The sequence below is a fragment of the Pongo pygmaeus genome, chromosome 7 (assembly GCF_028885625.2).
Source record: "Pongo pygmaeus isolate AG05252 chromosome 7, NHGRI_mPonPyg2-v2.0_pri, whole genome shotgun sequence".
Classification (NCBI taxonomy): Eukaryota; Metazoa; Chordata; class Mammalia; order Primates; family Hominidae; genus Pongo; species Pongo pygmaeus.
The window spans coordinates 2,090,429-2,110,794 of NC_072380.2; the positions used below are offsets into that span (position 1 = coordinate 2,090,429).

Sequence of the window (20,366 nt, forward strand, 5' to 3'; positions counted from 1 at the left end):
TGATATTTCTTAAAACAAAGTTTTTAAGATACTAGAGTGCCTCATTGATAGTATTTATTTTTATTTTTATTTTATTTTTTTGAGAAGCAGTTTTGGTTTGTCGCCCAGGCTGGAGTGCAGTGGCATGATCTCGGCTCACTGCAACCCCTGCCTCCTGGGTTCAAGCGATTCTCTGGCCTCAGCCTCCTGAGTAGTTGGGATTACAGGAACCCACCACGATGCCAGCCTAATTTTTGTATTTTTAGTAGAGACAGGGTTTCACCATGTTGGCCAGGCTGGTATCGAACTCCTGACCTCAGGTGATCCACCCACCCTGGCCTCTCAAAGTGCTGGGATTATAGGTGTGAGCCACCACTTCCAGCCCAGTATTTTTAAAATATGAAGAAAAATGTCAAGTTCTATCTTTATGTGTTTTACAAAAGAGCAAAACAAAAATTCTGAGTGTCTTTTCATGGTGACTTAGAAGAATTCTGTGAATCTCTGGCCTGTGTATATTTTTGTCCAACTAAAATTATAATCATTTAAAACATACAGATCATTATTTTCTTGAAAAAGAGTACACATATGGAGGAAAAGTGCCTTCTGTATAACGTGATAGGGTGTTTTGTAATTTTCTAAATTTTCAAGACTGTACATTTATTTCACGTTTCCTTTAGGTGGCACTGTGCTAATAGTGATAGAGCAAATTCTCTCAGAGCTAATATAAGCTTTTTTTTTTTTTTTTTTTCAATTCTCACTTTATTTCATTAGTTTCTAAAATGCTGTTACTTAAGATATTTGGGTTGTTTTATGGCTCGGGGTGCCAGAGAAGCAGATGCTGTTTTCGCCATTAGTTTTAGGATCTGGAATCAGCAGCCCTGGAAACCTGAGACATGGGGTGTGGTCCGTGTCCCCTCCACAGGTGGAGACAGTCAGGTTCGGCTTGAAAGAGGAATTCCCCGAGGGAGTAAGCCAAGAAGGACGATTCGCTGTCTTATCAGAGAGGCAACAGGGCTTCAGGAAGGTCCTGAGGGAGTATGAAGGGTTCTGTGGTCTCTAACACAGTCCCTGGCTGAGATACCCATCATCTGATTCCACCCTGGTCTGCTGGTTGGGACCACGGGCAGTGAGTCCACGGCAGGACTCCTGAGCAGTGGCTGTCGGCCCGTCACTCCGGACAGCTCAGAGGCCAGTCACCCTGGACAGCTCAGGGAAACACGGACCGTGGTGCCCCAGGAAAGGCGCCCACAGCCACAGCCAGCCTGGATGGGGCCCCTGGAGTGTGGGGTCTTGAACACCACCCCTCAGGGCTGAAGCCCACTTCCCTCAAAGGTGTCAAGTGTGGCCGAGAGTAACAGAACCTCAGGCCGAAGAGATGGTGCTGTCATTAGGGACACACCGTACAAACACACATGATAATCGACTGCGTTGAGCGCCTGTCTCAAAGGCATGATAGAGTTTCCGCTTCGGCCTGTGGTTCTGTGGGATTAACATGATTAATATCGTCCATTACATGTGATTTTCGATGCAGGAGAAAATGTTATTTTGCTTAAAGATGTAAATATATAAAAATAGCCAAATTAGAGACAGGGACTTGAATTCTGGATCATTTTAAATACTAGTTAAAAGCTTTAAATGGCTAAACGTATTTTTAATACTGGATCCCATTTATGTATTTATTTATTGCATATGGAATGATCTTGCTTAGATATCTGGCACTTATTTAAGTAATCTACTTGTTGGTTAAATATATGTTCCCTAACAGGAAGCTTATTAAAAGAGTTTACTATAGTAATTAGGTCTGCAAAAGACATAAAAATAATACAATTTGTCTATAGTAGATAAAATACTAAGAATAATTTCACCTTTCTTCTACAAAATAATCCATTTAAAACCCAAGTATGGGCTGGGTGCAGTGGCTGACACCTGTAATCCCAGGACTTTGGGAGGCTGAGGCAGTTGGATCACCTGAGGTCAGGAGATCGAGACCAGCCTGACCAATATGGTAAAACCCCGTCTCTACTAAAAATACAAAAATTAGCTGGGCGTGGTGGCGGGCATCTGTAGTCCCAGCTACTTGGGAGGCTGGGGCAGAAGAATCGCTTGAAGCTGGGAGGCGGAGGTTGCAGTGAGCTGAGATCACGCCACTGTACTCCAGCCTGGACAACAGTGTGAGACTCCATCTCAAAACAAAAACAAAAAACAAAAACATCAAAAAACAAAAACACAAAAAAAACAGAAAAACAAAACCCAAGAATGGTAGGTATTTCATCTGAGTGAGCATGGGGAACCCCCGACGTCTTTGGGCCATGAAACCACGAGAATGAGAGGGCTAGAAAGGCCCCCGGCAGCCCCCATGTGCATGAGTTAGGGCACCCAACTCTTCTGGAACGTAACTCAGGCTGTGAGAACCCAGCGAACAAGTCAGCATTGGGGTGAACCAGAAGCCCCCTTGGATCCAGAGTCATTTTGGAACATGAGCCCTACCCTTTGCCACGGATGTAGAAGGAGTTCTTGGGTGTTTCGCGAGCGTGGTGTCATCACACCCTGGGTGCTGGATGGGTATCCTCATTGTCAGCTCGGCAGTGACCAGGCAGATAGAGCCACATGTTCTCATCAGGAACCTCTTCATTGTCTTGGGCTGGGCTACAGGATTCTGCACAAAGAAGTAAAGTCGCCACTGGCTCTCTTTCCAATGACTACTCATTTCTCCATTCCATACATATTTTTCAGACATGGTATGTGTACGGATGGACTGGAAGCTGCAGAACTTTCAGTCTGGTTTGTGCTGTAGCTAAGAGACCACAGACATGTGGCACCTGGCCCCGTCCCCAACTTACTGCCTCAGAACCTGCATTTCTGTTGGCTCTCCTGGCCACTCACATGCACGGTGCAGCCTCAGGAGCCCTGTCTGGAGTGTGTTATTGCAATCTGCCAATCCTTAGTGCCAACGAAGGGGCAAATGTCACTTGCAAAGCTGCAATTTTCTCTGCTTATCTCTTTTTGAGGATAAAATAGGTGAAGGCCATGGCAGCAGGGAGAAGGCTTGTGGTTTATAGCTAATTCACCCAGGGAAAGTAAGTGCATTCTGTAATTAATCGCATCTCCAGTTTGCCCATTATCTTGATCCTTCTCCTCAGATTCCTTTACAGCCCCTGGCCTTTGTCCCTTTTGTGGCTCCTTAACTGCCCGGTCAGAGGCGGATGAGATGAAGAAGGGAGATGAGAGGCATTCAGATCGACCCGTTTCATTATTTCCTTGGGAGCTCTTGGAGACTGCTTGATGAGTGAATGCTGAGAATAGTGGGTGGAATGCATTAGCGGGTGGCTCGTGCCATGATTCATCTGAGTCCTGTCCCATTAATGCTACTAATTGGCTACCCCGAGAGGAAAATGTCCCGCAGCTTCAGGGTGTGGGAAAGCGACGCTACCGTGTTGTTAGTAGCCGAGATCATTAACTGTTGCCTTTTTTATTTGCCTTTTCTCGAACCAGTCAGACCAACCATATCGCTGTGAACACCTCTGTAGAATTAGCTTCGGCTTGGGCTCTCAGAATCAGCCGTTACTCCCCCAACAATAATCCTTTGGAAATCCCCGAAGCCTCTGTAATTATGGAATTTGACGAAGGTTCTGTCGTGGATTTTGTTTCTTCTCTCTTCTCTCTCCCATTCCTATCCCTGTTAGTGCCTGGAAAAGCAGAAGGGATCCACGAAAACACTGCAGGAGAACACTGGTAAAGTGGTCCTCAGTGGGGGCAGCTCAGGAGCTTGGAGTAGGAGGAAGAGCTCCCCTGAGTCACCACAGCACAGGGCACTGGACCCCCAGAAATGGTGCTCAGCTCCTTCCATGTGAGCTCATGTGGAAAATAATCTCACCATCCCAGCTGCAGTTCTCAGACCCTCTGATCCATAACCCAGCACGGCGGGGCGTGGTAGCCTCACAGTGTTTGTTTTAAATTGTGCCATCCTTGGATTCCCCATTTTGGTCTCCGTCCTCCTACTCTCTCCCTGCTTCAGACAGTGGTGTCAGACAAAAGGGCTCAACTTGGTATCACTGGAAACCCGGCCAGTAGCTCATCAGCTCATCTTCCAGGCAGGTTGCAGCGATCCTGGCAGGCCTGACAGTGAGGCCGTGAGCTGGAATGAGCTGCGCTGAGAAATTGACCTCTCCAGTGGGCAGGATGGAGCCACCCATTCAGGCTGAAGACTTGTGTATGTTCTCATGATCCGATGACCAAGGGAAAAAATAAAACCAAATCAAACCAACCAACCCTGTCTGCCAGGAGGACAGAAAGAATGCCCCAAATTTACTATTTTACTTTTATTTTTTGAGACATGGTCTCGCTCTGTCACCCAGGCTGAAGTGCAGTGGCACCATCATGGCTCACTGCAACCTCAACCTCCTGGGCTCAAGTGATCCTCTTGCCTCAGTCTCCTGAGTAGCTGGGACTACAGGTGTGTGCCACCACACCCGGCTAATTTTTTGTATCTTTTGTAGAGATGGGGTTTTGTCATGTTACCTAAGCTAGTCTTGATCTCCTGGCTTCGATCTGCCTGCCTCAGACTCCCAGAGTGCTGAGATTACAGGTATGAGCCACCACGCCTGGTCAGAATGTCCCAAATTTATTTAAGTTGCCATTTTTTAAAAAAAATGGTGCAGGAAAATACACACATTGGGTATGACACCTTTAAAGCAGGATATTTTTCTCTGTCTTGTCTCAGGTGTCTTTCAGATGTCCCTTTATTGTCTAAACTTCTGACAACTGTGCTCAGTGTCTGGCAATCTTGAGAACTCTTCTCTGCATGCAAAGTCGCATATTTTTAACACAAAGGAAATGAGCAATCTTTTGGGATGCTTTTATGGGTATCTAAAAAGTCCATTATTTTGCCTGTTTTGATGTCCTTATCAGGAACACAAAGCAGAAACAACTTTCTAAACAAATCTCAGCTACTTGAGACGCCGTATGTTCTATCTTTTCACACTTCTTTTTTGTTAGCTACATAATATAGCAAATTCATCTCTTGGCCCTTTGTTCACAGAGCAATGCAGAACATCTTAGTGCCTGTGATAATAATAGTAATTATCAGTTATGTAGAGCCTTGCCTCACCAAAGCCCTTGGCAGTCATCAATTAGCTAATTCAAACAGCATCCCTGTGAGAGGTCTGCTCTTGAGAATATTATAATGCACAACCATTATGTGCTGACCTTTGACTTTGCTGTGAGAAGGACCAGGTTGATGGCTGAATTTAAAGGCTGGTATAATTTCCATTCATCCTAGTGGATGCTTCAGTGAGTGCATCTTTTCAAGTTAAATATAATTAGTAAATACACATTTTGAAGTGGTTTATATACATTTCTGTGCCTTCATCACCAAACAGATCTTATTTCTCCTGCATCAATGCACACTTTGTCTTGCCCATTTTACACTGCAAATGTATATTCCAGGAACATTTCCTAAGTGCCTGTTTTGAGCCAGCACAATTCTGGCCTAGGACCTCTGAATACAAATATAGGAGAAACACAATTCTGTTCTCAAGAAATTCACGCTCTAATTTTGAGACATGTAGACCAATGGTTATAATACAACCTATGCATTCCACACAAAAGTTAAGTAAAAAGCTCAGGGGAACTCTGGGGTGTGATCAGTAAGACATGACATGTTCATGTCAAGAGGGTGGGTCATGTTCACTGTGCCCTCTGACGCCACCAGAAGGCAATAGAAGTAAATAGCACATCAAAACTCAGAGGCCCAATAGAGCAGGACTTATATGAGAATTTTATGCATAGAAACAAATATGAGAACAGAAAAAAGTTGAAAGTTAGTGAGTGAAGTGCACACCTTCAGATGTAAGAAAAAGAGCAAGACCCAACCTCATAAAAGTTGGAAGAAGGCAACAGTAATGACAAAGGCCTTGAAGCTTCATCAGTAGCAGAGATAAAGCAAGGCCTTAACAGAGCCAGACGTTTTTAAAACGATAGACAAAAGGAGCATGATTTTGGCAAGGTTGATTGAGATGAAAAAGAGAAAGGAAAATTGATAATATTAGAGAATAACATGTTGGCATAATCACAATTGTATGAGATATCAAAATTAGAAAATATGAAAAATTTTGTTAGTTTTTAGTAATACAAAATGGAATACTCTATAAATCGCAGATAAAATGCAAATCTTATAAAAGTGGAAAAATTATTAAATAGTATATTTTGCCAAAAGTGAATTAAGAATGTAGAGGTCTGAATAATTTTATCAAGGAAATTGAGTTAGTAGTTTAAAAGATTGCCACAGGGACTTTCCAGCCCCAGATAACTTTACAAGTGAGTGCTAGCACTGAGATAATTACATAGATGACTTCTACCAAGATTCTAAAGACAGTTTGTATGAGTCCGTTTTCACACTGCTATAAAGAAATACCCGAAACTGGGTAATTCACAAAGAAAGGAGGTTTAACTGACTCACAGTTCCACCTGCCTGAGGAAGCCTCAGGAAACTTACAATCATGGTGAAAGGCACATCTTCACAGGGTGGCAGGAGAGAGAAAGGAGTGCCAGCAGGGGAAATGCCAGATGCTTATAAAACCATCAGATCTCTTGAGAACTCACTCACTATCATGAGAACAGCATGGGGAAAATGGCCCCCAGGATTCAATTACCTCCCACCACACCCTCCTATGACACATGGGGTTTATGGGGATTACAATTCAAGATGAGATTTGGGTGGGGACACAGCCAAAGGATATCACAGTTCCAATTTACACAAGCGGAAAAACAAAACAGAATAGAAGGAAGGGGCATTTTACTCACCTAATTTAGTGAGCAGTGCAATCTCGATGCCAAAACCACAGGACAGTAGTAGAAAAGAAAATGGCAGGACAATCTCAATGATATGTGCAATTCCAAAACTGAAAGCAAAGTGTTAGCAAAGGGAAATTGTTTTACAGACATGCACATTTCCAAGTCAGTTTGGTTCTCTAACGTAAAGACGGACGAGTAGTAGAAAACATTTAAAAGTTATTCAGCTCAATAACAGATTAAAGAGAAAATTTGATTGTCTCAATTGATTCAGCAGCTTTCACTTATTAATTATATATAATTAATATAATTTCACTTATTAATTATTAATATAATTAATAAAAGAGAGCTCTTAGTACAAGAAGACATTCTTAACCTCATAAAAGATAACTACAGAAGTCCCACAACAAAAAGAGTCTCGATAGAAAATATAGATGCATTTATTTAAGTAAGGAAGACAAACAAGAACGTCTGCTTTCATGGTACCCATGTAACACTTTATTGGAGGGCCTAGCAAGTGTTTCTGCAAACAAACAGCAATCATAAGATATAATATAAAAATTATATGAGCAACAATGTTATCAAGTATCTAGGCATAAAACTAATAATGTATGTGCAAAACTGTGCACAAATGTGCCAAACATTTATTAAAAAGCATTAACGATTATCTCAAGATATTCCACGTCCATGGGTAGTACTCAATATTAAAGTGCTTTCAAGTGTACCCCCAATAATCTATAGATTAATTTTAATTCCATAATCCAAGCAGTGTTTTTCATATAGATGTTGTGCAGATTTTAGTATTTACAAGGAGTAAAAGGTTAAAAATAATCAAGATAATATTGATAAGGAGAATAAAGCAGAGAGAGTCGCAACACCCGTCATGAAGTTGAAACAGTCAAGTCAGTGAGGACTGATGCTGGGGAGAGAGAGCCCCGCAATGTATGCAGGTGTTTGCAGCCCCCATGTGGTTAAAGAAACGACTCACTCCTAGTTGTGTAGTCCAGAGACAGGAAACACAGGTCCATACAAAAACTTGTACAAACATGTTCATAAGCAGCAGTATTCATAATAGCCAAAAAGTGGAAATAACCCAAATTCTCAGCAGAAAATGAATGGATAGATAAAGGAAATGTGGTATAACCTTAGGATGGAAGATGATTTGGCAATGAAAAGAAATAAAATACTGACCTGTGCTATGTTGGATAAACCCTGAAAAAATGTTAGTGAAAAAGCCAGTGACAAAAGGCCTTGTATTGTGTGATTCCATTTGTATGAAATGTCCAGTATCAGCAAATCTATAGGGGCAGAAAGTAGATTAGTGGTTTCCTAGGACTATGGTGGGGGATCCAGAGATTGAGCGGCCGTGGTTGAGTACCATGTTTCTTTTCCAGGTAGTGAAAATGTTTTATAACTGGTAGTGGTGATGGATACATAATTCTGTGAATATACTAGAAACCATTCAATTGTACACCTTACATGGGTGAATTGTATGGAATGTAAATTTCCTTCTTAATAAGACTGTGGAAACAGAACAAAACAAACCAACTCAACAAAACCAACCAACCAACCAACCAACCAATAAACAACGAGATCACGAGGGGAAATCTAAGTAAAATAAAGGCGTTATGCACAAGATGGGTGAGGAAGAAAGAGTGCCTGTGTGAACTGTATTGTTGCAGGGGAGAAAGGGATACTGATGGCCTCAAGTTTTCAGCTAAGGCTTTGTCAAAACAGCCCCCATAGCTGATGTGAAAACAAACCCGAAAGTCATTATTTTGAGGGATTCAAATAGGAAATTTCTTCAAAGCACCTTGATAATTAAGAAACAAGCCTGATGGGATTATCTGAAATCTACAAATTCTGATGGGAATGTTGATTCCCATTGTTAGTATAATTTGTAAGAGTAGTCCAACTTTCAAGGGTTTTGTTCGTTATGGTTTTCCTCATTTCTATTTAGAATAAATTACATTGCTATATTATTCTCCTTAAATCTTGGCTTTTTAAAAGAATAGCAGCTGCAAGGAAACTTAATTTTGACTCGTTTCAAAGCTCCTAGACAGCAATCCTTCTTACTTCTTTGCCTCTTATCTGCACCAATTTCCAGGTAAAATACAGGCCAGCAAATCCTAGAATTTTCATTCATCTGAAGAAATAGAAGGGGTTTAATGTAAATTAACACATGGATAAATTTGAACATAATGCAATTTTGCACGATAAAATCTCCTCATAGTGCCATATTCTCACTGTAATGATAACAGACCATAATATGATACCACATTTTCTAGTAATATGTGTATGACAATTGTGCTTTCCAGAAATATTCTACCTTATTGGATATATTATGGCAATTTAGAAATAAGCATGCTTGATATGCCAACAAGTGATATGGATCAACATTTAAACATGAGAATTTGGAAAACAAATTTCTGTACACAAAATCCCATCTTCTCATGCTCTCACAATGTAGAAATACAGCAACAATGTAGTTGTAGTGCTATTAAAAAGAAAGTTTTGGCTTTCTGGAACAAATTTTTGTGTAACAGGTAGTTGTCTTCTGTAAGAGAGCTTTATTAGAAATTTGTGCTTGTATCTGTACATCGAATTAGAAAAATCCTTAAGCAAAATTATTATTGTTATTGTTTGTGATAGTCAAGAGAAATCAAATATCCAAGCAGGGTAATTGTCCAAAATTATTCTATGTACATGTTTTCTTAGCACTGGACTGAAAGCCTGCCCCAGTTGCAGGCCAGAATAAAAGAGCACTCCCATTGCACATCCAGGGCTGTTGATTGGTGTCTTCTCAGTGTTTGAAATCATCCATTGTGCATCCATTAATAAACTGTAAACTCTTTCAGGGCTGAAGTTTTAGATTTTTAAAATCAATGCTGTCCTCCACACTAGAATCCTTCCTGGCACAGGAGTGAGAACCCCACAGAGCTCAAGATTATGGACTCTGGAGCCCTGCTGCCTGAGATGCAGGTGTCACTGGCTGGCTTTTGCTCAAGGGGTCACTTGCAGGATTAAATGTGAAAATGTATGAAAACACTTAGAACAGCACCTGGCCCAAGGTAAGAAATATACAAGGCTTGGGTATTTACAAATGCTAGTAACTTTTTTTGTGTGTGTTGCTCCTATATCCTGCCAGCTTTATAAGCTCTCACATCAACCTCTTTTGCTTCCGTCTCACTCACTGACTCATCTGCTTAGGTCCTGCCATTCCACCATGTGGACCATCATCATGACTCTCAAAGTATCCTCATCTGCATCTCTGGAATTTCCTTTAAGCTACTTCCTGTTAAATATATATTTTTTTATTTTAAAATATTGAATTGTCAAATTAACATTGAATATTTTTAAGGTGTACAATGTGATGATTTGATATGCATATACATTGTGTAGTGATTGCCACAAACAAGTGAATTAAACACCCATCACAAATTCCATGCTATTCTTTACAAAAATAGAAAAAATATTCTAAAATTTGCACAGAACCACAGAAGACCCTAAATAGCCAAAGCAATTTTGAGAAAGAAGAATAAAGCTGGAGCCATCATATTTCCTGATTTCAAACCATATCATGAAGCTACAATATTCAAAACAGTGTGGCACTGGCATAAAAACAGATGCACAGACCAATGGAATAGAATAGAGAGTCTAGAAACAAACTCAGGTGTATGCTGTCCACTAATCTTTGACAAGGGCACCAAGAACACACAGTGTAGAAAGGAAAGTCTCTTCAACAAATAGTGTGGCGGGAACTGGATGTCCACATGCAGAAGAAGAAAACTGGACTCTTGCATCATACACAAAAATCCGCTGGAAATGAATTAAAGGCTTAAGTATGAGATCTGAGACCACAAACCTTCTTGAAGAAAACTTAAGGGAAAGCTTCTTGGCATTGGTCTTGGCAATGGTTTTTTAGAGAAGACTCCAAAAGCACAGGTAAGAAAAACAAAAACAAACAAGTGGAACTATATCAAACTAAAAAGCTTCTGCACAGCAAAACACTTTAACCTACTTGCTTTAACAGGAACCTGGCTCTCCCAGGCATGCAAGTCTTTCCCTGAAATCCTCTCAAGTCCTGGATTTTTTTTTTTTTTATTTCTTTAACCCAGCAGTCCCCAACCTTTTTGGCACTAGGGACCGGTTTAGTGGAAGACAATTTTTCCATGAACCTGGTGTGCAGGGGGACGGTTTAGGGGTGATTCACGTTACATTTGTTGTGCACATTATTTGTATTCTTATTACATTGCAATATATAACGAAATAATTACACAACTCACTATTGCATAGAATCAGTAGGAGCCCTGAGTTTGTTTTCCTGCAACTAGATGGTCTCATCTGGGGGTGATGGGAGACAGTGACAGATCATCAGGCATTAGATCCTTGTAAGGAGCACATAACCTAGATCCCTCACATGTGCAGTTTACAATAGGGTTCGCACTCCCAGGAGAATCTAAGGCTGCCGCTGATCTGACAGGAGGAGCAGCTCAGGAGGTCATGTGAGTGATGGGGAGGGGCTATAAATACAGAGGATGCCCCTACTCACCTCCTGCTCTGCAGCCCAGTTCCTCACAACAATAAAGGCTGAGGAAATGTGTCAATCAAGCAATGAAAAAAAAGTAATTCTACATCTCAAGAATAAAGACATTTTAGATAAGTAGAATGACCACAAATGCTCACCTAAAGACATAATCTTCTAAATGATGTACTTATATGGAAAAAGGGATCTACAAAAGAAGTTTTAAAGGCAATAAAAATAGAGCATTTTGGGTATACTGAACACTGCATAGAGATATTAGTGCCGACCTTGTGGGGTTAAAACTAATAAATAATCCATTTATTATATGGATGTGTGTATGCATACAGACACACACATCTGAATAACGTTTATTATATGCACACACACATCCGTATAGTAAACACTGCATAGAAATATTAGTGCCAACCTTGTGGGGTTAAAACTAATAATCCATTTATTATATGGATGTGTGTATGCCCACAGACACACACATCTGAATAATGTCTATTATATGCACACACACATCCGTATAGTAAACACTGCATAGAAATATTAGTGCCAACCTTATGGGGTTAAAAATAATTTAGAGCAACAGTTATGGACAACTGTGCCTTAGTCCAAGACTTCAGGTTTGCACAGGTCCTGGGAAGAGACAGGAGCAGGGGACTGGAAAGAGAGAGACAGGGGCCATGGAAATGCCAGTCAACAAGCACGCAAACATCAGTGTCTTTCATCAACTCTTGGACATCCTGAGCTCTTTCTAATTTGAATATCACCTTTCTCTTACTTCCTCCATTCTCTCTCTTGAGGCAGCTGGAGATAAAGGCAGCTTCCCTGCAGGGAGTGGCACCCATGGCGGGTCTTGCCCTGGTTGCTGTGATGATGTGATGATTGGTTGTGGCCAGTTCATTCTTTCCTCCTTCCTCTACACCTGCTACTTGGCATTGTTTTATAAGGAAGTGTTACCCCTTCTACTCAATTATGGACATTTATTCCATTAACTATTTTAGGTATGGACTTGTGGGTATTCATCTTATTCTGCGGGTTATGATGCAATACTATCATTATTGATTTCCAGTTGACCCAGCTTTGGTGACCAGGGGCCTCTCTGGCTTTGGAGTGCCTCCAGTGTTCCTTCTAACATTCTCCCAGCCTTTCTTTTTTTCCCCCTTTTTTAGGGGGGTGGATATATCCTTACTTTGCAACACCACATGTTATTTCCAGACTCAGGTCGTGGAGTCAGCCACTTCTCCAAGCAGACCTGATCCCTTTTATTAGAGAGTGGCTTTTATAAATCATGAATTTTACATAGGTGTGCTCATTGCTACTGAGCCATCATCATTTCTAGGCTGCTCAGTGGACAGTTGTGGAAATAAATGCATGTATGTTATTAACCTGTACGCATACACACACTTCCGTATTTATTTCTATGTGTATCTACGTCTGTATCTATATCCATGTGTTAGAGAGTGAGTCAATACTGACACTTCCAATTTTAATCCGACACTAGAGGAATCATTCCAGCAAGCCTCCTTCCTTATTTGTGACTTCCTTCTCTGACAGTGAGAACCGGACTCTCATTATTCACAATATATTTACTTATTTGTTCTATTCCTGGCATAGACACCAAGCGGGTTCAGAATTGCTGATGTATCCTTCTCGGAGAAGCAAATCCACTGAGCAGAGCTCAGCCTTTGTGCAGAGTCCTCTCTTCATCAGCCTCTTCTTAGTCTGTTCAGGCTGCTCTGACAAAGTATTACACATGGGGTGACTTGTCAACAGCAGACATTTATTTTGTGGAGGTTGAGGTCGGAGCTCAGGGTGCCAGCATGGTTGGCTTTGGGTTGGTTCAGGCTCAGGGCTTAAAGACTCTTGTGCTTTTTGGGATTGTTGTAAGTTTTTCTGCTATCAGTTTACGTGTTTTTGGTGAAGTTTATTTCTTTGTATTTGATCTTTGTGCTATTTTTTTCTAACTTTGTGTTCTCTGGCTCATTATAGTTTGGTATATAAAGGCTTTTGACTTTTATATGTTAATTTTATGTGTATTCTCATGATTTGTGGGAAATATATTCTACAGACTCACTACAAACACTGGATTAGCAAACACCAAACCATTGCTCCTGAGGGAAATACTAGGTTAGATTCCTCTGAGCTTTTATCACAACGTTTTCTTCCACTGATCAATACACAAGCTTGCTTAATGTGTTTCTGTTTTACTTCCTGTTTATTGGCAACCAGCACTCTATTTATTATAATTATTATTTTGTTATTATTATTTTTATTGTAGTCAGAACAGGTAACAGAAGATATATCCTTTTAACAAATTTTTAAGTGTGCAGTACGGTATCATTAAGTAAAAGCCAAATATTGTGCAGAAGATGTCTAGAACTTTTTCATCCTGCATAAGTGAGACTTTGAAGAGAACCTGAAGGACATGATGCTAAGTGAAACGGCCAGTCATAGAAGAAAAATACTGTGTGAGTTTTCCTAATTGAGATATCTGAAATACTCAGATTTGTGGATGCAGAGAATAGAATGGTGGCTTCCAAGGGCTGGAGGAGGAAATGGACGTTGCTGTTGAGTGCGTGTTTCTGTTTAAAGACAGCTGATTTAGTATCTATTGTTGACTCATTCTCTTTGAACTCATGGCCATCATCACTATAACTCCTGCCTGCTCTAGCATATGTGTTTTCCATAAAGCACATAACAGCCTTCATGCACTTAGAAGCAGCCGTCAGCACTTCAGTATTGATTGGGGGCCATTTAAACAGTGAAATCACCAACATACACACTCACACATGCAAAAGCAGGGCACTAAATCCACTGTGAAAAGGACACGTGTTTCACCGTGTGGAGCCTTGTTCAACCTCAAATGGGCGGCTTGAGGCTTTCTGCCGTGTGCACCTGTGTGAGTGACCACCAGAGCACCGTGGTGTACAATGTTATTATTTTATATGTATATAGATTGTATAGTGATTACCACAAACAAGTTAAGGGGGCAGCGGTTGCAGAAAACAGTCTGGTGGTTCCTCAAAAAAACTGAAGATAGAACTATCATATAACCTGCCAATCTCACTTCTGGGTATGTACCTAAAAGAATTCAATCAGTGTCTTAAAGAGATATTTTATATCCACGTTCATAGCAACACCATTCATAACAGCCAGAGGGTGGAGGCAACCCAGGTGTCCATCAATGGATGAATAGATCCACATACTGTGGCATCTATGCGCAACAGAACAGGATTCAGACTTAAAAACGCATCTATGTGGCTGGGCGGGGTGGCTCATGCCTGTAATCCCAGGACTTTGGGAGGCTGAGGCGGATGGATCACCTGAGGTCAGGAGCTTGAGACAAGCCTGGCCAACATGGTGAAACCCTGTCTCTACTAAAAATACAAAAATTAGCTGGACATGGTGGTAGGTGTCTGTAATCCCAGCTACTTGGGAGGCTGAGGCGGGAGAATTGCTTGAACCTGGGAGGTGGACGTTGCAGTGAGCCGAGGTAGCGCCACTGCACTCCAGCCTGGGCTACAGAGTGAGACTACGTCTCAAAATAAATAAATAAAATAAATAAACAAATAAATGCAAGTTGCAATGGGAAGACCACCTACAGAGAAAAGAAGACATCACTATTTATTAAAGAAGACTTATAAAAATTATTAAAATTATATTTAGACTTTAGTTCAGAAAACTATAGATATTAATAAGCTATTTTGGCAGGGTTTCTATTAAAATCACTTTATATTAAAGTGATACTGCTCGGTTATGAAACTATAAATGATTATTGTAAATAACATTTTGTTTATGTTTATATATTTCTTAAGGTATTTTTGAAATATTATTAAAATGACTTAAGGCAGATCTCCTAAAACAGTTACTTGGTGGAGGGATCTCAACCGATTTGAACAAAATGACTTTAAGCAGTTCCTGTTGCAATATTTTATTTGATAATATTACTTAAATAATAATGATACAATACTTATACAAAAACATCCAGTGCTTTTTTTTACAAAAGTAATAAAATTGTTATAGTTATATCCTTTTACATCTAAATAATCTTCTACTATGTTTTTCTAGATGTATTCTGCTACACCAAAGTACAGAAGTTTTGAAAGACAAAAATTGCCATATGTAGTATGGAAGAATAGCAATACCGTTTTTATAAAACGAGGTGCATTAAAATAAATGTCATATTTGAATGCATTGATCCATAAATGTGGATAATTGAACAACACACACATTTACTAACTGTGCCGTGTGCTGATGCTAATCTTCTAGTGGCTCCTAGAGAATAAGTTTGGAGTGTGGGGGACTGGGGAGGTGTGGAAGGCCTTCACTTTCTTGGTGTTTGCTTGGAGTGGTAGCAAAATGCTTGTCCTTTATTTTATTAAAACATGGATAAAATCTCAAGAAAAAGAAAAGAGCTCTTTTGCTTGGTAGCATAATCTTCTAATTTTTTTCTTAATTTCTTCAATGCAAAAATTTGGAATATTTGGGGCAAAATTTTCTCTCTCCTAAGAATACACTTGTTTCTGCAAAACTGCTTCTTCTGTGTCCCAAACTCTTGCAGACACCTGGGAACCCGGGGGATACCTTTCCTTAGGGGATAACTCTTCCTTAGGAGAGGAACCCAAGAGGACTGTGCCCGTTGCCTTTTAACATCTTATATTTGATGCTGAACCCAAAATTAAACTTAGACTGAGCTCTTTACCATAAAGTGATGGAGGAAGCTCTAAATGAGGTATGTGCTTTTCTATTTATTGTGCTTAAAGTAAATATGGTCTTGGTAGGGCACAGCTGGGTCTTTGCTGGACTCACATCACAGTATTGGCCAGTGATTACTGGCCCACGTACTGTTTCAGTGCTTAACATCTGTTAACTCAGTTCTTAGCAGAATCCCAGAGATAGATATTTTTCTATACTTAGCTTTACAGGCAAGGACTGTGAGGTCTGGAGCGCTTCAACAACTTGCCCCGGTATTATAGGGAAGTAACTGAAGGCATCCACCTTCCAACCCTCACCATCTGCCTGCAGAGTGCGTGCTGTTCACCACTGCGCTGCTCTGCTCTGCCCTGCTATGAGGTTGGGCTGGGGTCGGCGAGACTGAGATTCACAACACCCAGTTCTCCTCTGTCTTCATAGACCATCATCATTCCTACTTCCTTGACTTTAGGTGTGGCCTTGTGACTCGTTATAACCAGCGAACTGTGAGTGGAAACCATGGAGAGCGTGATGGGGCTGAGGTATCTGATTGGCTCTCCCGGTCCTGCGCTTGCCCTGGAACCCGGAGGAACAGGGCATGAGGCTGCTGTCATGAGGGGGCGGAGCCTTTGTGAGCCTCTGACGCTGGTGTGGTGGAGGATTCTCAGCTGATTTTAACAAAATGACTTTAAGCAGTCCCTGTTGCAATATTTAACACTACAACCTCAAGGAACTTTGATTTTAAATAATAATAGATCCTATCACATAGTAATAAACATTTTTTCTTCTTTCACATGCGAGAAAAACATGAAGATGCTTGGTATTAAAAAATCACATGTTCAAAATGACTCACGTTTTTCATATTTAAATGTTCAATGATGTTAAACGTTCATGAAGTTTAAACTGGCCAAGTATCCTAGTGTAGTATTCAAGGACAGCATAAATAGAATCAGAATAACGACATGAATGAGGACCCATTAGCTCCATGTGAACTTACTCAAAAAACTGTATCCCAGAACTTCCCCCAAATTTTACGATAAGATTAGATAAATATTAAACAGACATTAAAAAATTGTAATACTATCTTTGAGGTATTTTCAATGCCTTTAATACGATGGCATTAATCTTTTCAGAGGAGACCATTGGTGAGAAATTTTAGGCAAAAATGTTTACTACTAAATCTCTCGTGCTGTTTTTTAAATTTCCTTTTTGTCTTTACACATTTTCTAAATTGAAAATTAAACATTAATTTTTTAAACATATGTTTTTGAGGAAGAAGGAGTTACCAGTTCATTAGCAAGAGGCATGCCTTTGTAGGGCAGTGAATTATACTGCAAACAGATTTCCTAAATTATAAATAATATGATCTGAAAGTGTGAATTTGAAATCTCAGATGGTAAACAGCGATTTATTTTAATAACATAAACTGGAAATATCAACTCCATCCCATTCCCTTCACATATAGTGTAAAATGGATACTTTTTTTAGGGAAGACAACTATAATCCCCTCCTTACCACGAAATAGCAAACCTATAAAAATATAACTGTGAAAGCAATCTATTCAAATGTGCAAATGAAGATACATAAATTTTTAAAAATCAAATATATAATTTCAAAGGAACTAAATCCTATTCCTTCCTAAACATGATTAAGTGGAGGTTGTTTTATGTATTTTACTGATAGGCAATATGAAACCAGGTCAGAATATAATTTCTTTATGCCAGACGAGAATGTATAAAATAAGCCGCTTCATAGTCAGAGCCTAATTTGTTTCTCTCTGAGTTTGATGTCAATCAACAGTTTGGATTTGAATTTCCAAAAGGGCTTAAAATTTCATTGTTTATCCCTTTCCATCTTGTTCAAGAATCTTTGAAGTTGTTAGAGGATTTTTCTGTGTATTCTTGGGAGTTTGGCAAGAAAAGAAAGCAAGCTATTTTCTGTGCTCGGGGATTCTGAGATATGAGTAAATTATGTGATTTAACCATGCAGAAAGTGAGTTTCAGAACCTCTGCTGGAAGCTGGCTTGTCTGCAGAGATTTAAAGTCCAAAATGCTCCCCTAAAACCAAGTCACCTCCCATTCTTTTATCTAAGCATGTGATTTATCCTTTTATTTTCCTTCCCTCATATCTCCTGGAAAAACGATACTCTAATGATATTCTAGCAGACACACATCTAGTAGATACACAGAAAGAGAGAGTCATGCTCCCGGTGTGGTGTCCCCCTGAAAATCTGTCTAATGTAGACACGTGAATCAAATTTAAATAAGGACCCTACCTTGCTTCAAAATGAGTTGGAGCATGTTTCATTTAACAAGTGCCAACTTTGAAGACACGGGAGACCTCACTGGGGTTAGGGACCATATGGCCGTGACAAATACAATCCTGCACCTTCTAAGGGGAGAGCTCAGGAAGAATCACCTCCTGTGGGAGCGGACTCGGCTCCTTTCAGAAGCATAATGGCTGATTCTACATCAGCCTGGCGAGGCGGTGGCGCCTGTGGTTCCGTCACACAGTCGTCTGGATGTGCTGTGAAGTTACCATGTGAAAGGGACTTGGCTTCAAGTCAGGAGAATTTGGGTAAAGCAGATTGTCCCCCATAACATGGGTAGGTTTCCTCCAATTAATTGAAAACCAAAGACTGGGGTTTCCCAAAGAACACAATCTGCCTAAAAGATTGCATGATCAATTTTTTGCCTATATTTCTAGCCTGCCAATCTGCCCTATAGATTTCAGACTTGCTCTCCATGCTGGGGGCTGTCCATGTCCAGGGTCTGTCCATGCTGGGGTCTGTCCATGATAGGGTCTGTTTATGCTGGGGGTTGTCCACGGTGGAGTCTCTCCATGGTGGGGGCTGTCCATGTCCAGGGTCTGTCCATGCTGGGAGCTGCCTATGCCGCTGTCTGTCCATGATGGGGTTTGTTTATGCTGGCGGCTGTCTATGCTGGGGGCTGCCTATGCTGGGATCTGCCTATGATGGGGTCTGTTTATGCTGGGGGCTGTCCATGCTGGGTGCTGCCTATGCCCCTGTCTGTCCATGATGGGGTTTGTTTATGCTGGCGGCTGTCCATGCTGGGGGCTGTCCGTGCTGGGATCTGTCCATGCCTGGGCTCTCTGTGCTGGGCACAGTGTGGGGAGGCTGAGTCATGAAGCTCGTAGCAGGAGGATTGGATGAATATCTCTGAACACACTTGGGGATCAGTGAGGGCTGTTATTTGAAGCTGGGGAAGAGTGAGCTGTTTGTGGGCTAGGTGGGACAGTTTAATGGATGAGACACCAGGGAAGGAGAGAGGGAAAACAGGAAGAGAAGTCACTGGGCAGGGAGAGGCGGTGGGGTGGGGTGACAGGAAGGGAGCTTCATCCTACTGCAGAATAGAAAGACGCTGTGCTTGTCTGTCAGCAATGGGAAGATGGAGCATTTCTGTGGGAACAGCCGTGTCCCATCATCAGCTGCAATGAGGAAAGGAGGGCTGGGCAGTTTGCAGACACGGGGAGTGTGAGATGCACATTGCAAAGTTAGAAGCAAAACTTATAAGAGAAATGAAGCAAGACCGCAAGATAATGCAGAATTATGGGAATACAGGGAGTCAAGGGGCATCTAAGGCATAAGGACCTTGGTGTCAGAAAGGCGGAAGTTTCAGAGAATTTATTCGGTGTCAGAAGACAGGCTGTTCTGCCTTGACTTTCTTCTGGAAGAAAACACAGGCCAAGTATCCTAGTATAGTATTCAAGGACAGCATAAATAGAATCAGAATAACGACATGAATGAGGACCCATTAGCTCCATGTGAACTCACTCAAAAAACTCTCTATCCCAGAACTTCCCCCAAATCATCACTAAGAACGTATTTGTTGGTTCACAATATATTAATTAAATACAGCAGATAAATGCAAAACTGTGTGTCTTCCTCTAGAGAAATGATAAAGGGTATACTAAGGCACTGATACTGCGCAGAAACAGGAGGAATGCTTTCTTTCCATTTTTGGTGCTTATTTTAGATTACAGTTTTGCATAGACAAGTAAGTTTTGTGTAATAAAGAAAAGTATCATTTTATATGAAAGGTATATTTTTTCACTGGAGAGTATAGGAGTAATCGTTCAGAGCTTAGAGGGTTCAGACATTTGCAGGGTCCACAAAATAGGAAATATATATATGTATTATTTATACATATTATATATTATATAATAAATATTTATGTATACATTTTTATATTTTATATATATATATTTATTATTATTATTATTTTTTAGGTCCCGACCCGCAAAACAGAGGTCTTCTCTAGCTTGCTGGTGGCAGACCAGGAAAGGTAACTAAAACATTCAGTATACTCATGTGCAAAGGCAAATATGAATTTAACTTGAATTTAATTTCAAA

At 40.6% G+C, this 20,366-nt stretch overlaps 1 long non-coding RNA gene across 1 annotated transcript in view; it reads left to right on the forward strand.

Annotated features, from left to right (window-relative positions):
* The window catches only part of LOC129042856 (uncharacterized), a 187,678-nt gene that overhangs the window by 43,707 nt on the left and 123,605 nt on the right, over window positions 1-20,366 (forward strand). The window contains exon 2 of the long non-coding RNA XR_008504224.2: window positions 20,243-20,298. This is a non-coding gene — a long non-coding RNA (uncharacterized LOC129042856). The remainder of the gene's footprint in view (window positions 1-20,242; window positions 20,299-20,366) is intronic.